The sequence below is a fragment of the Marmota monax genome, unplaced genomic scaffold (assembly GCF_021218885.2).
Source record: "Marmota monax isolate L192 unplaced genomic scaffold, Marmota_monax_Labrador192_F-V1.1 WCK01_AAM20220418_F8-fsc00008, whole genome shotgun sequence".
In the NCBI taxonomy this organism is placed as follows: domain Eukaryota; kingdom Metazoa; phylum Chordata; class Mammalia; order Rodentia; family Sciuridae; genus Marmota; species Marmota monax.
The window spans coordinates 15,844,509-15,861,212 of NW_026694432.1; the positions used below are offsets into that span (position 1 = coordinate 15,844,509).

Genomic DNA, 16,704 nt, shown 5'->3' on the forward strand with positions numbered 1-16,704 from the left:
ATTTAGCCCAGGGGTACTCTACTCTGAGCTACACCTCCATTCCTTTTTATTTTTTGAGAGGGCCTCACTAAGGTGCTGAGGTTGGCTTCAAACTTGTGATCTTGCTGCCTCAGCTTCCCAAGTCACTAGGGACTACAAGTGTGTGCCACAGTGCTCGGTTCTGAGAATGACTCTTAGCTAGTTGGTTAGATGAGACCTGGACTTAAAAGTAGCCTATGCTCAAGAAATTGTGATGTTATAAATTCCTCAGTATAACTAGAAGAACCAAAAATGATGATAGAGATGTTGATTGTAGATTTATTATGTGTATGATCTACTTATCTCCTAATTTTGTCCCCCAATTTTTTAAATTTTTTTATCTTTTGCCATGCTGGGAACCCAGGACCTTACAGATGCTGGGCAAGCACTTTACCACTCAACTACAGCCCCAAACCCCTTATTTTGAATAAAAGTGCTATAGAATATATCCTCCCTACTCTGGGAATAAGGCTAAGAGATGTTACCATTGAATCAAAATCCTTAATATCAGAGGATGGTCAGAGTGACAGGAGGGGCCAAGGGATTCTACCAGGGCAACAAAGCTGGAGTGATGAAACATATTGAGAACCTACTAATGTCCTACTTTGTTTATACATCAAACAAAACCTAAGGTCTGGTAAATAGAGAACTCCTTTGAGGTCCAAAATGGAGACTTTCTGGGTACAGTGGCACATGCCTTTAATCCCAGAGGGTCTAGAGGCTCTCCAAAATGGAGACTTTCTGGGTACAGTGGCGCATGCCTTTAATCCCAGAGGGTCTAGAGGCTCTCCAAAATGGAGACTTTCTGGGTACAGTGGCACATGCCTGTAATCCCAGAGAGTCCAGAGGCTGAGACAGAAGGATCTCAAGTTCAAAACCAGCCTCACCAATTTAGTGAGGCTCCCTGAGTCAAAATGAGACCCTATTTCAAAAAATAAAAAATAAACTGAGGACGTGACTCAATGGGTAAGCACCCCTGGGTTCAATCCCTGGTACCAAAAAAAAAAAAAAAAGTGGACATTCAATTCTCAGAACTAAGGTCCGTAAATAAAGGGATGCTGGGTATCCTGGAGGAAGCACCCAGCAATACCACATAACTACATTCTAGTTTTCCCCAGGGGAATCTTAAGCCATTTACCTATGCTCCTGTGCTCAGTGAGATGAGTATACCCAGACCTTTAAGGACTACTTGGAGACTGGTTCTATTCTAACACAAATCTCAAGAGATCTAAAAGGTTTTTGTGGTCCACTAGTTAGAATAGGAACTTTTGGTGTATTATGGATTAAATTGTGTCCACAATTTTAGAGGGACAATATGTTCTAACTCTAAGTACCTCAAAATGTGACCTTTTTAGAAACAGAGTCATTGCTGATATAATTAAAACAAAATGAGGTCGTACCAGAGCAGAGTGGCCCCCTAATCCAATATGATAGGTGTCTGTATAAAAAGGCGGAATTTGAACGCAGTTACTCACGTAGGCTGAACACCGTGTGAAGCTGAAAGCAGAGACTGGGGTGAGCAGTGCAGCAGAAGCCAAAGGAAGAAAAATGTTGCCAGAAAACTAATTCCTCTAGGATCTAGGAGGGTCTAGAACAGATTCTCCCTCACATTCCTTCAAAGGAACCAGCCCTACCAATACCTTAATCTAGAACTCCCAGACCTCCAACCTGTGAGATGATAAATTTCTATCATTTAAGCAATCCAGCTTGTAATACTTTTTTTTTTCACTTGGCTCCCCTACATGGGGGTCAAGTGATAAAAAGGAGTTTGGGCCTGAGTCTATCACACATGATTATTCTGTGGCTATTTCACAGTTTCTGTAGGCACGTTGTCATAGACGTGTTTAGCAACTGGTAGGAGCTTTACCTTGTCCCAAAAATAACAGCTATTGTGATGAACAGCAAAGGAAACCCTGGAATCACCATTTTCCACCAAAATCATAAGCCAAAAGTAACAGTACATCCCTGAGGGAATGAGATATTAATGCCACCATCAAAAATGAGATTCAGGAGTGACGATCCCTATTGTTCCTGTTTGGCTTATGCAGGACTCAACTCATAGCTGTAATTTCAGTTGTGATCTTGTAAGGCATCTCTCTTCCCCTGGAACCTGAGTCATGCAACTGAACATGAATGTTGACCTGGAATATGCAGTTTTTTCTTGTCAGAAGAGCAGAAAATAAGCCAATTTTACCTGTTGGGTCAATAAGTCCCTCTCACTGCCCAACATCGGGATTATATCATCTCCCAGTGCTGTTGAACTCTAAACCGTTGACACTTATCTCGTCTCCCAGAACATCACTGAACATGTTTCTGGACCTAGTAAGCATGAAGTAGTAGATATCAAAATGCCTCCTAAAACATGCTGTGGAGAAAGCCTCTAAGAGAATTTTTGGGGGTCCAGAGCAATAGTCCGGTGCATGACAGTAGTCCCTTCTAAAATGAAAGGAGGGCTCTTCACTGTACACCCCACCGAGGAAAATCCTGAGCCTCCTCTGGGTCTCATGATATTTGGTTATGTAGCACTGACTTGTTTACCAAGTAATTGGGAAGCTACCAGCTCTGAAGGCCCAGAGAAAGAATATCCACCAATTGCTACAGGCTGCAGTGGATGCAGTTTGGGGGTTTATGATCTAGCAGATCCAGTAGTGCGTGAAGGTCCCCTGGCAAATGAGGATGCTGTACACATGTTGTGCAAGCTCTCGTATAGAGCCACAGCACAGAACCTTAAGAATTTGGAGTCAAGCCATGCTATTTCTGGCAATGGCTATTCTCCTTTAGAAGCTGCTATTGGCTTGCTACTGAGCCTTGTTCTGTGCTCTGGGAGACCAGCTGGGCACTCGGCAGCAGTTGGATTACATCAGATCCCTTTCATCACAAAGAAGGAAGGGATTTGTCCCCACTGGAAAAGACATTCAAGATATGGATTGTTTCCAAGGTAGGGATTATTTTAAGCCTACAAAACATAAAATATTCACAGAATATATTTTAAATAACAAAAATTCCAATTATTACAAAACAAAAGATATGCACCCCCTAGTTATTCTAAATTTGATTATATGTTCATTTTGAGAAGGATGGTGGTTAAGAGGATATTTTCCAGAGCCAGAATGCCTGGGCTGGAATTCCAGCTCTACTATTTAAGTAACTTGGACAAATCATTTAACCTCTCAGGTTCTTCATTTGGGGTTGTGAGGATTAAGTGAATACAGATAACAATGCCTGGCCTAGCATTATTGTCCACTATCATGATCATAATGATCCTTGTCTTTATCCATGAACTTATTAAATGCCTTTTATTCATTCTGTGGTATTTCATCAACACAGTCTCTCAGCAAGTAAGGCACTTGACTAAGATCCAGGGGATTGTCCCAAAGCAGCTGGCCTGTTCTATAGAATAGTCAAATGGCCTAATAAAGATTTATTTATGGTTCCAGCTTGGAGACATCTTGAGAAGCTCAAGTTTTGTTCTTTAGAATAAAAAAAAAAAAGAGAGAGAGAGAGAGCAAGGCCAGGGGAAGGTTTTTGTTTTGTTTTGTTTCTGTACTGAGATTGAACTCAGGGGCTGTCTACCACTGAGCTACATCCCCAGACCTTTTTAAATTTTGTTTTGAGGCAGAGTCTCACTAGGTTGCCCAGAGTAGCCTCAAACTTATGATCCTCCTGCTTCAGCCTCCCGAATCTCTGGGATTATGTGACATGGCATATTTTAAGGAATATAATAGAGCAAGAAAGAACATGAAATGCTCACATTGCCCTCATTTCTCAGCATTTTATGAGTTACTTATATTCATAGTCTTCTTTCTCCATGCTTCATTCTTTTCCCCCAGGCAGAACCTCAGCTGGTTGAAGTTTTTATTCCTAAAGGAACTGAGCCCTTAGTGGTCTAGACTTTTAGTACTTTTAATTTGAGTTTGGCAGTACTAGAAGTAGCCCTAGTCACTCCTTCAGGTATGTCCTTCCAGCATCCCCTACCTCCCCCCACTGAGCAACAGGAACCCTATGTTCCTTGATAGAACCACTCACTCCACCTAGGATACTGGTTCAGTGGAAGAGGAGACCAAAGAGGCCAGAGAACTTCCAGTTCAATGGATTTACTCTTTGCTTTGGGGGAAGTATTTCTCCTGTAAGTACTGAGACTTCTAACAAAAGACCAAAGGTACAGGCATAAGGAGCAAAAGTTTAACCATGAGGCCCTAAATTTAATCCCCAGTGCTGCCCCCTGAAAAAAGAAAAAAAATCATTTTTTTCTTTGTTCCGCACCACCACCCTCCACTTTGGTGCTAGGGGTCAAACCCAGAGCTAAGCACATGCTCTACCACGAACCCCTAACCAATCTTTTGTTTGTTTGTTTGTTTGTTTAATTGAGTATAATTATATAACATAAAAATCACCATTTTAAACTATACAATGCAGTAGATGTCAATATCTTCATGAAGTTGTATAAGTATCACATCTATCTACTTCCAGAACATTTTCATAACTCTACAGAGAAAGCTGTTAGTAATCTGTCCCAATAACCTCTTCCCCATGGTAACTACTAATCTACTTTCTGTCTCTAGGAATTTGCCTGTTCTGGATACTTTGGGTAAATGGAATCATAGCTTTGTAGTCTTTTGTGTCTGATTTCTTTCACTTAGCATGTTTTGGTCTTTTTTGTTGTTTTCTGGTACTGGGGATTGAACTCAGGTACACTCTACCATTGAACTACAATCCACTCCCTTTTTAAAATTTTTATTTTGAAACAGGGTCTCACTAAATTGCCCAGGCTGGCCTTGAACTTGGAATTCTCCTGTGTTAGCTTCCAATCTCTAGGATGATAGGCATGCATCACCACTCCCAGCTTTAGCCTGGCTTTCAAGGCTCACCCATGTTGTAGTATGTATCAGTACTGCATTTCTTTTTATGGCTGAATAATATTTCACTGGCTATTGTATAGATATTTTTTGAATATACCATATTGTCTTTATCCACTGGCAGACATTGACATTGTTTCCACGTTGGCACTACTGTGAAAAATGTTGCTACTATGAATATTGGTGTATAAATATCCATTTGAATCCCTGCTTTCAATTCTTTGGGGAATATGAAATGGAATTGCTGGATCCTGCTGTAATTCTATGTTTAGTGTTTGAAGAATTGCTGTACTGTCTTCCCCAGCAGCTGTAGCACTTTACCCACCAGCAATGCACAGGGTTCCGAATTCTCCACATTCTCATCAACACTTACTAGTCTTCTTAATTATAGTCATCCTAGTGGGTATGACATAGTTTTGATTATATCCCCCTAATGATGAATGTTGTTGAGCATCTTTCATGTACGTTGACCATTTGTTTTTTTGGAGAAATATTTGAATCATTTGCCCATATTTAAATTGTTTTTTGTTCTTGTTGAATTATAAGAATTCTGTGTCTATTCTGGGTCTCTCTCTCTCTCTCTCTCTCTCTCTCTCTCTCTCTCTCTCTCTCTCTCTCCCCCCTCTCCTCTCCCCCTCCCTTCCTCCCTCCCTTCCTCCCTTCCTCTTTTGTGGTGATGGGAATTGAACCAAGGACTTTGTGCATATGAGGCAAGCACTCTACCAACTGAGCTAGATCCCCAGCCCCTGGGTGTAAGTCTTTTAATAGATAGAAATTCGATATCTCTTATCTAAAATGCTTGGGGCCAGAACTATTTTGGATTTCAGATTTTTTTTTTCAGGTTTTAGAGCATTTATATAAACATAATGAGATTTCCTGGAGATGGGATCCAAGTCTGAACATGAAATTATTTTTTTATTTTACATATCCTTATACACATAGACTGAAGGAAATTTTATACAATATTTTTAATGGGCCTGCATTTTGACTGACCCATCCCACAAGACCAGCTGTGGAATTTTCCACTTGTGGTATCATTGCAGTACTCAAAAACTTTTGGATTTTAGAGAATTTTGAATTTCAAAATTTTAGATTGGGGATGTTCAACCTGTATATGATTTGCAAATATTTTTTTCCATTCTGTGGCTTTTCACTTGGTCTACTTTCAAAGTAACAATTATAATTAGTAGTGGCTCTTTGCCTACTAACTCATCTAACTCGTCACCTTCCTGATTGTGCCAGAGTTTGTAGCCTTTCTGGGAATTATTTCTGGAGGCTCACTTAGAGCTCACTCCAACATCTCTTGCAACTATTATTTTAAGCATCTACTTTCTCCTTTTTTCTAAGCCAGCTATAAACAAGGAGAAGGCCACGTTCAGCTCAAGTGCCATGATAGAGAGGTCCAATAAGCCTGATGAGTTGAGCACATCCAAGGTGTTGCTGTTGCTAGACATGAACTTGACCTTGAGGCTCAGCCACGGGAGCTGAATAGCACAACAGTCAAGGAAATTGAAGTTGGTGGTGGTTGGGAAGTGAACATAATCTTTGTTTCCGTTCCTCAGCTGAAATCTTTCCGGACATCCAAGTCCAGCTAGTACAAGAATCAGAGAAAAAGTTCAGCAGGAAGTATGTGGTCTTGGTTGCTCAGAGGAGAATTTTGCTTAAGCCAGTTAAAAGAAAATCCATATGAAAAATAAGCAGAAGCATCCACAGACTGACAGCTATGCACACCACACTCCTTAAGGACTTGGTCTTCCCAAGTAAAACTGTGGGCAAGGGCATCCAAGTGAAGGTGGAAGGCAGCTGGCTTATAAAGATTCATGTGGACACAACCCAGAAGAACAGTGTGCAATACAAGGGGGGAATTTTTACTAGTGTCTTTAAGAAGCTTGTGGGTAAGGATGTTAATTTTGAATTCCCTTTCTGGGGCCTGGGGATATAGCTCAGTGGAGGAGCATTTGCCTAGCTCATGCAAGGCCCTGGGTTCCACCCCCAGGAGCACCACATTAAAAAAAAAAATCCCTTTCTGATTAAAATAACTAGAGTGATTTGTTTCCCAGGACTGATCCCTAACTGATAAGCAGAATGATTTGAATCCTTAGACTGAGTTGACAGCACATCACTTTGCCAGAGCTAAAGTACAGCCAAACTATAACAACAACAAATTCCTAGAAAGCCAGAACTGAAAAAGCCTTTAGATCAACTGATTCAACCCCTGCATTGGACAAAGAAATAAATTAAAGAAGACACGGAAACCATGAAGCAGAGTGTCTGCACCTCCCGAGGCCTCCTCCCGAGGCCAGTGCACCTTCACTGATCCAGCTTCATGAATCACAGTGATCTAGGTCATGTAAATGCAGTGGGGCCACCCTGTCAACTCTGCTGGAGCCACCTGGGTGCAGGATTGGGCCCCAGCCAAGTGCTGCCGTGAATAATCCAGATGTGATGGAGGCCGACCACTGACGGTGGGAGACTGTTTGGCAAGAGAGACACACATGCTGGGGGCACACCCAGAGAGCACAGTGCTAGAGCACAAGCCTGTCATTGTTCCTTTGCTCCAGGCACCTGCTTGGGGCTGCTGACAGCTTCCCCTGATCACCTCACTTTGTTTATGTCCTTACCATGGTCCCCATTACTGAAAGTCATCTGAGCCTGGATCTTGCACACCTGAAGGAGCTCATGAACATTCTCAAAGGTGGCCAGAAATTGTCTGGAGATGATACCTAGTCAGATAGAAAAACAAGCACGCCACAAACCCCAGCTCTAAATTCCAGACACCTTGCTCTCTGCACTCTGACATGCTGTCTCCTGCATTGAGACAGCAGGCTCCGTGGGTGAACCGTGACAACACAAGAAGACAGCTGACACTGGGAGGTTGAGTTCTGAGGCCTCAGTTGTCATCTGAGGGAGAACAAGGCAGGGGAGCTGGCCCTCATCCCAGCCTGAGCCGGAAATGCAGCTGAAGTTTGATTTGGGGGTCTGTCTGTATGCATGGATTGGAGAAAGTTCTAGATCTGGATATGGTTCCCAATGTGCCACCCCTCAGGCACCTGCCTTTGAAGAAATTCACTTATTACCCACTGGATGCAAGCAGCTGCTCTTTTCCAGGCTTCATCTCTTTGGTGTTACTATAACAGAATACTTGAGACTGGATAATTTGTATAGAACAGAGATTCACTTCTCACAGTTTGGAGGCGGGAAAGTCCAAGGTCGAGGGACCAACATCTGGCAAGAGCTTTCTTTCTGGGCTGGGGATGTGGCTCAAGCAGTAACGTGCTCGCCTGGCATGCGTGCGGCCCGGGTTCGATCCTCAGCACCACATACAAAGATGTTGTGTCCGCCGAAAAATAAATATTAAAAAATTCTCTCTCTCTCTCTCTCTCTTAAAAAAAAAAAAAAAAAGAGTTTTCTTTCTGCTTCATTCCATGGCAGAAGGGAGAAGGACAAAAGAACATTATCATGTACTTGCATGGGATGGGGCAGAGAAAGAGAGATCAAACTTGCACCTCCAGCCCATTCATTATCAGAGGCCTAGGCCAGAGACCTGGCTTGGGGGGTTCCAACAAAGATCTGGCCATTCACCACCCCAAAACGAGCAGCAATTATAATGGTGAAAAGCAGGAAAGGAAACTTTAATCCATATGGCCACATTGGGAAACCAAAGTGAAATCCTGCATCTCAGCCCTGACAGGACCTTTAGGTTTAAATAGAAGAAATGGGGCAGGGGGTAAGAGATATGCATAATTAAACAGTCTTGATCTAACTATGGCCTGGTTGATCATCCTCTCCATTCTGGTTCTGCAAGGTAGCTCTGGTTGATCACTTGAAGGGGCAATTTCCACTTGCTACTCAGGATGTTTATCCATCAGGCCTGTGGTCCTGCAGAGGACAATTCAGTCCCCTTGACATGATTGCTCCTGTTGGAGGAAGCAGTCTCAACAGAAGACTTCTAGGCACCGCTCCAGGGGTCCGAAACAGGCTGCTGCAAGTCTGTGCAAATCTGACCTCAGTCTGAAAGGACGATGAGATAGATCAGGTAAATTTAGGGCTAATAAACTTGTATTACCAGTTTGGAGATGAGCATGCCTCAAGTGATTAACGTGCCTATCTGCAGAGCTGAGCAGGAACCTGACGCGAAGTTTAATAAAGGAGACAGATGCAAAATGAAAGCAGAGGTACCAAGCTTTATCCTGTTTTGCAGTCACTCATGTGGCATCTGCATGTCTAGGTAAAGACTCACTGCCTAGAGAAAGGCAGCCTAAGTCTCAGTTACACTTAAAAAAAATGCACCCCAGTTACATTTTTTAAATTGGCATAATTAATCCATTCACAAGGGTGGCACCCAGGGCTGGGGTTTTAGCTCAGTGGTAGACCATTTGCCTTGCACGTGTGAGGCACTGGTTTCGATTCTCAGCACCACATAAAAAAATAAACAAATAAAATAAAGATATTGTGTCCATCTATAACTAATAAAAATATTTTTTAAAAAAGATTGTGCCCACATGCACTAACTACCTCCCACTGCTACCCCAACACTGCTGCATTGGAGATTAAGTTCCCAACACATGCTTTTGGGGGGACACACTTGAGCTAGGGCACAGAAATTGATACCCATAGACAGGGACCCAGGTGGAGGAGCAAGACAAATCACCCATGAAAATAACTTGAAAGCATAGGGGTGAATGTGAGAAGAATTGACTTTCTCTTCTCATCAGCCTATAAAACTAGCAGCCAGGGAAAGGGAGAAGGAGAACCCGGAAGGACCAGAATAATGGAAGCTGAGGGGGTGAGGGCTCTGGCAGGGAGGCAGGGTCATCACGGTCAGCAGACAGGCCACTGAGGGCTGCATTTGTCATGTGGAAAGTCATCGGTAACTTTAGAGAAGCAATCTCAGGAGATGACAGCATAGTAAATTGATTTCCTTTTGCTGAGAAGCAAGTAGGAGGTGATGAGTGGAGACAGTGGCCAACTCTACCAGGAAGTGAGTTTTTCCTTTTAGTGGAAGAGACTTCAACATGTTCAGAGATGCAGGAAAAGATAGGAAGGGGAGGGAGAGAGTGACAGGATAAGAGGGAGAGGAAAGCATTTGGTGGGTCTTTGTCCCTAAGATGGAGGGATGATCCAGGGCACTGCAGAGGGGTTGGCCATGGTCATAAGAAGGGGCCCCTCCCTTGTCAGCTTGGAAGGAAGTGGAGGTGGCAGTTAGTGGGTTGAAAATGAGAAAATATAAAATGCTTAGCACAGAACAGACTGTAGGTAAACACCAATCTTTCCTCCCCTCCCCTGCTGTACAGTTTCAGTCCTCTGAGGCCACATATGACATCACTTTGGGACAAGGCTGAAGAACATGATGGGCTGGAAAAATTAAGATCAAACCTGAATTTTGCTTTTCTGGACTTACAGGGGAATCGAGGCTGCTTTCTCCTGGGGTTCCTAAGCTGAGAAGATGGAGGCATGGATCTTTCAGAGACCACTAGTGGACAGAGACTGCCTGACATTAGAACAGGTACAGAGCAAAGCGGAGCTGACAAGGAGGCAAGAGGCAGCTACACTCTTGGACTACACCAGGTGATTTTTTTTTTTTTTGTAGTTGTAGATGGACAGATGCCTTTATTTGTTTATTTTTATGTGGTGCTAAGGATTGAATCCAATGCCTCCCACGTGCTAGACAAACACTCTGCCACTGAGATGCAGCCTGAGCCCCAGGTGATATCATTTTAATGCTCTGATCTAACCATGCCTGAAGCCCCTAAATTTTCAGTTTCTTAATCCAACAGTTTTATTCCCCCCCACCCAAAGTCCATTTCAGTTAGGACTCTGTCCTCTCTAACTGAAGAAGTTCTGACTAACACAATGAGTAGAGTGTTGCTTGGTATAATATTGTCACTATAACTAAATACCTAAGGCAATTTGTATATAAAGAGAAAAGATCTTGTTTTTGCTCATGGTTCTAGAGGTTCTGGTCCAAGATCAGGCTTCCCAATCACTCTGGGCCTCTGACCAGAGTGGCACATTGTGGAGTACATGACAGCAAACTCACATCATGAGCCAGAAGCAGAGAGAGAGGTCAGCCTGGGGTCCCATAGTCTCCTCCAAGGGCCCAGCCCCAGTGAGCTGAGAACCTCCCACTAGGCCTCACCTTGCAAAGGTAACACCACCTCCCAATAGCACCCCTATGGGGCCCAATGTTCTTTGACACATGGACCTTTGGGGAACACTCCTCCAAATTGTGACACTAGTGATGGTCCCTAATTCTCAGACTTGGCTGCATTGAGGTGGATTGAAGATCAGTGAGGAATCCCTGGTCCTGGGCCAGGAAGATAGTGGCCCTTGAGGAGCAGCTGCATAGCCAAGGTCTCCTGAAGCTCAGATCATGTCCTAACATGAATAGAAACATTAGAAGACTTGGTAGAACTAAGTCAGGAGTTAATAGTATGCTGGCCATTTTCCCAGATCTTCAGTTTAGTGTCCAGAAAATGACAAATTTTACAGAGGGAACAATAAAAGCTAACATTTATGAGATATTATATGCCAGGCACTAGTCTAAGTGCTTCACACATGTTAATTCATAATAACACAAAGAAGACAACAATTAATCTTCATAATACCATAATTTATTGATATATGTTCTTTTTTTTTTTAGGGGATGGGGTCCTGGGCATTGAACTCAGGGACACTCAACCACTGAGCCACATCCCAGCCCTATTTTGTATTTTATTTAGAGACAGGGTCTCACTGAGTTGCTTAGCACCTTGATTTTGCTGAGGTTGGCTTTGAATTCATGATCCTCCTGTCTCAGTTCCTGAGCGTGTGCCACCACTAACACATTTGTGTGTGTGTGTGTGTGTGTGTGTGTGTGTGTGTGTGGTGCTGGGGATTGAACCCAGGGCCTTGTGCATGCAAGGTAAGCATTCTGCCAACTAAGCTATATCCCCAGCCCACTAACACATTTTTAAATGAAAAATACCTTTTTCCAAATTGTAAAAATTAATAAGAATAGCTTTGTTTTTACATTTTTGCCAATCTTAATGTCTATCTTAGAGAAAGGCAGCTAGACTCCCATTATCTGATTGATCATTCATTTTGTTGAGATGTGGTATTTTGCCTCAAGCACATGAAGAAAATTCACTCTCACACAGATATGTAACTAGGAAAGAGAAGAGTATTTTATTATTATCATTGATCAGGGATTGAACCCAGGGGCACTCTACCACTGAGCTATATCCCCAGCCTTTTTAATTTTTTTATTTTGAGACAAGGTCTTGCTGACTTGTCCTAGCCAATCTCAAACTTCCAATCCTCCTGCCTCAGTCTCCCTTATTTTGCACTTTGAATGCATCTTTTATCCGTGCATAACTTTGTAGCATCACGTATCGGTCACTTGGCATATATGGTTTTACGGAGTTATGCAAATTTTTACAAGTGCTGACACATTTCATAATGCAACAGAAAAAAATCACATTTATTAAATCTGATACTGTCGGAAAGTTTTTAAGTAGCAGAAAACTTTCAAAGTCATGGTGATGGATACAAATTTTCCAAAATTTTAATTTTCATTCAATAGCTTTTAGCAGAAAATATTGACATTTTTCCTCTTGAAGTAATAGACTTACTTTATTCATGTCATCAAAAATGTTTGCGCCGAGCACAATGGCACACACCTGTAATCCCAGTGGCTTAGGAAGCTGAGGCAGAAGGATTTCGAGTTCAAAATCAGCCATAGGAAAAGTAAGGCATAAGTAGCTCAGTAAGATCCTGTCTCTAAATAAAATACAAAATAGGGCTGGGAATGTGTCTTAATGCTTAAGTGCCCCTGAATTCAACCCTCTTTACCCCCCCACAAAAAATGTGTACAAAATATCTGCATTTGTACAACCATAGTATGTTTTTCCATCCTTCTTTCAACTAGAAATTATGTTCCATGAGCAAAGTGTCTAATTTAGCTTGAAACTCTAACAGCTGCCCAGGGACTTTTCCTTGAGACAACTATGGCACATAGGTATGCAGAAGAACCCTTTCTACTCTGTCAAAATATTTGAAAGACAGGACTGGGGTTGTGGCTCAGTGATAGAACACTTGCCTAGTATGCCTGAGGCACTGAGTTTGATCCCTGGCACCACATAAAAATAAACAAATAAAATAAAAGTATTGTGTCCATCTGCAACTAAAAAAATATTTAAAAGAGCTGGGTGTGGGGTGCATGACTGCAATTCCAGCTCCTTGGGAGGATGAGGCAGGAGGGCTGCAAGTTTGAGGCCATCACAGGCAACTTAGTAAGACCCTTTTTCAAAAGAAAAAATAAAAAGGGCTGGAGATGTGGCTCAGTGGTAGGGTGCCTCTGGGTTTAATCCCCAGTACTGAAACAGAAAAAAAATTAAAAGTATGTTGGCACAGTGGCACAGACTGTAGTCCTAGCTACTTGGGAGGCTAATGGAGCAGGATCACCTGAGTTCAGGAGTTTGAGGCCAGCTTGGAAAAAATGGCTAGACTGTCTCAAAAAAAAAAAATAGAAAAGAAAGAAAAGAAAAAGAAAGAAAGAAAGAAAAGAAAAGAGGGAAAAGAAAAAGAAATATATATAGCAAGTATACTTGGGGCTGGGGATATAGCTCATCCTTGCCTAAGATATGAGGCCCTGGAATTAACCCAACCACTGAAACAAAAGAAAAAAGAAAGAAGAAAGAGAGGAAAGAAAACGAAAAAAGATAAAACAGGTATACTTAAGGTTAGAGATTTAATGAAGTTAAAAATCTTTGCTGTTTCATAGAATTTTTTTCTTTTTTTCTTCCTTCCTTCCTTCCTTCCTTCCTTCCTTCCTTTCTTTCTTTCTTTCTTTCTTTCTTTCTACTGGAGATTGAACTCAGGGAGACCCTACCACTGAGCCACATCCCCAGCCCTATTTTGTATTTTCTTTAGAGACAGGGTCTCACTGAGTTACTTAGCGCCTCACTTTTGCTGAGGCTGGCTTTGAACTCTTGATCTTCCTGCCTCAGCCTCCCAAGCTGCCTGGAATCATTCTTAAATGGAACTAATATCATTCTCTCTTTTGCCATGAGCACATGGCAGAGAAGAATACAACTACCAGCATGGCTTAGGGTGCTGCTTTGTTCTTTGTTAAGTGACCAACACTTATATCCACCATTTCTTTTTCAACATCAAAAAGACAAGATAAGGGACTGGGTTGTGACTCAGTGGTAGAGCACTTGCCTAGCATGTGTGAGGCACTGAGTTCAATTCTCAGCACCACAGATAAGTAAATGAATAAAATAAAGGCCCATCAACAACTAAAATAAATTATATATGTATATAAATACACACACACACACACACACACACATATATATATATATATATATATGACAAGATCTTAGTAGTATTATGCAAATAATTTGGGGGAATAAAGAGCATAATTTTGACTTCACAGACCCTCTGAAAAGGTCCTGAGGACCAGCAAGCATTCGGAGATCACATGCTGAGAAACACTCATGTAATGCTTTATTCATCAGTTAGTATTTATTTAGTGCCTACTGTTTCCCTGATGCTCTTCTAGGCACTGAGTATTGAGTGATGAACTAAAAACAAGTTTCTTAAGGTTTCTGTTTTCATAGAACCAAAATTCTTACAGTTAGAAGCAGAAAATTAATAAATGAATACGATTATTTCACCTAAAGAAAATGCCTTGGAGAAAATAAAACAGGGTAACTTAATAGAGATTGGGAGTAATTTACCTCCACTGTTCGGTATGGTATCTACTCTCCCTATAACTATTTAATATTTATTATTATTATTTTTTCGGTACGAGGGATTAAACCCAGGAGCACTTAGCCACTGAGTCACATCCCAGCCCTTTTTAATATTTTATTTAGAGACAGGGCCTTGCTAAGTTGCTGAGGCTAGCTTTGAACTCCTGTTCCTCCTGCCTCAGCATACTGAGCCACTGGGATTACAAATGTGCGCCACGGCATTTGGCTATTTAATTTTGATTAATTAAATAAGTCCATTTCTGAGTCACACTAGCCACATTTCAAATGCTCAATAACCTGATTATACATATATATGTACATGTTTATATATACATACATATATGTGTATGTGTGTGTGTGTGTATATATGACATGTATATGGTACAGAAAGAGAGATAGTTCCTGATGCATTGGCAGTACAAAGCCAAGGGGCTGAATGAAATCCCTGAGAAAGAGGTTACAAACAAAGAAGAGAGGGCTTTGACCGTTTGACCAAATTCTCAAGTATGCCACCATGAATGGTTAACAAAATGGAGATCTCAAAAAATCGAATTGTTGAGATGGTATTAAAGTGAGCTGGAAAGACAGGAGCTGGGGCTGGGGTGTAGCCTCAGTGGCAGAGTTTGTGCTTAGCACTCACAAGCCTCTCCCTCCCCGCCATTCAATCCCTCCCATTGCAAAAAGATAGGAGATGGGTATCAGGGAGCGGGGTACTGAAATGCAAGGTCTCAGAAGTAATCCAGTTATTGATGATAATAACTGGACCAAGGCTGGTCTCAATAAAGGTCAATAAAGGCCAAAGTATTAACCTTAAAAATGGGTCATTGAGACTTAACTTAGGTATCTCAAGTCCATTTCTTAAGAAACCATCTGAAGAGATCAAGAAATAATGGTTACAGAAGTAGGAGGAAAATCTGAAGTGCATGGGGTCACAGAAGCAAGAGCTACTCCCCCCACCCCAATGCACAGCACAGGCAGGGTCTTGCTGGGCTGCTCAGGCTGGTCTGAACTCCTGGCTGCCAGCCCCCAGCCTCAGCCTCCCAAACAGCTGGGACTACAGGCTAGCACCATCCAACGTGCTCTGTCTGGTTTTAGTTGGTTTGTTTATCTTTTTGTTGTTGAGTTGGAGTGTTCTGGACACTAGATCCTTGCTAGATACTGGATTTGCAAACATTTCCTCCCTCCTGTAGGGTGTCTTTTCACTTTCTTTTTTCTTTTCCCTTCCTTTCTTTTGTTTCAGTACTGGGGATTTAACCAGGGGTGCGCTACCACTAAACTCTATCCCCAGCCCTTTTTATTTTATCTATCTATTTATTTATTTATTTGTGGTTCTGGAGATTGAACCCAGGGCCTTTTGCATGTGAGGCAAGCACTCTACCAACTGAGCTATATCCCCAGCCCAGCCCTTTTTATTTTTTAAGACAGGATCTCACTAAGCTGCCCAGGCAGGAGGATCACAAGTTTGAGATCAGCCCTAGTAATTTAGTGAGAACCTGTCAAATAAAAATAAAAGGACTGGGAGTCTAGTTCAATGGAGGAGCATCCCTGGTTTCAATTTTTATTACCGAAACAAAAACCAACCAGTTTTCTCAACCTCAAAGTGAGTCATCACCTTCCCAAGTCACTGCAAGGACTGATGGTATATGGACAAGACACCAGCACGTCTCACTCCTTCCAAGATGGGGGGGGACCCCGCTTTCTGTCCCCAGGGGCTCCACTCCTGTCCTCACTCATGCAGGCCCCGCCCTGCCAGCAGCAAGCCTTCTCAGAAGAGGACGTGGTTCACTGGCGAGCTTGGCATGGAAACACAATTGTTCATGCTCCACTTGTTGAAAGACTATTCCCTTGAGTCATCTTGGCACCTTAGTTGAAATTTATGTGTGTGTGTGTGTGTGTATAAAATATATCCCCAATCAAATAAAACACACACACATACACGCATGCACACACACACACTTATTTCTTATTTATTTGTGGACTCTCAATTCTACTCTGTTCATGTCTATGGCTACCCTTATTCCACTGCCATATTGTCTTGATTACCTTGTACAATTTACTTTGGAGTAAATTGAAATTGGGACGTGTGAATC

At 42.1% G+C, this 16,704-nt stretch overlaps 1 pseudogene; it reads left to right on the top strand.

Annotated features, from left to right (window-relative positions):
- The first annotated feature begins 980 nt into the window (after positions 1-980).
- On the top strand, positions 981-6,816 carry LOC124109682 (small ribosomal subunit protein eS7-like; annotated as a pseudogene).
- Positions 6,817-16,704: the final 9,888 nt, after the last annotated feature.